Source organism: Octopus bimaculoides, chromosome 2 (assembly GCF_001194135.2).
Source record: "Octopus bimaculoides isolate UCB-OBI-ISO-001 chromosome 2, ASM119413v2, whole genome shotgun sequence".
NCBI lineage: Eukaryota > Metazoa > Mollusca > Cephalopoda > Octopoda > Octopodidae > Octopus > Octopus bimaculoides.
Genome location: NC_068982.1, coordinates 52,464,315 through 52,465,001, shown reverse-complemented (window position 1 = coordinate 52,465,001; position 687 = coordinate 52,464,315). Strand labels below are relative to the sequence as shown.

General features: G+C 35.8%; 1 long non-coding RNA gene across 1 annotated transcript in view; it reads right to left on the bottom strand.

The window, feature by feature from the left end:
• LOC128250983 (uncharacterized) overlaps window positions 1–687 on the bottom strand; it is a 189,423-nt gene that overhangs the window by 45,268 nt on the left and 143,468 nt on the right. The window lies entirely within an intron of this gene.

Sequence of the window (687 nt, the reverse complement as noted above, 5' to 3'; positions counted from 1 at the left end):
AAATCATATTATCTCTGGCTGCCCAGTCCTGGCTAAGAAGGAATATATTCACAGACACGAAAGAGCTGGGACCAACATACACTAGAAGCTATGCCAACACTATGGAATAACAACAGAAAAAAGATGGTAAAGGCACACGCCAGAAAAGGTCACAGAAAACGAGGAAGCAACCATACTCTGGGATATGCCAATACACACAGATAGAGAAATTAAGGCCAATAGTCCAGATATACTTGTCAGAGATCATGAAGAAAAAAATGCTTTCTAATTGATGTATCAATATCAGCAGATGACAACGTTTCTCTAAAAGAAATGGAGAAGCTTTCAAAATACAAAGACCTGGAAATAGAGGTAACTCGAATGTGGAATCTAAAAACAGAAACAATTCCTATCATAGTAGGTGCATTAGATATGATAAAAAAAAATATTCAGACAAATACATAACAAAAACACCAGGACTTACAAGTATGTATAACATACAGAAAATTGCACTACTGGGCACTGCACACATCCTACGCAAAACACTTTCAATACAGTAAACATAAGAGCACCACAGCAAACCACAGCACATACCCAAGGCGCACAGAGCTGCGCTCGGTAGTGAAGTGAAAGCACGTTATAAAAATAAAACTACTGAACAATAATAAAACTACTGAACAATAATAATAATAATAATAATAATAATAA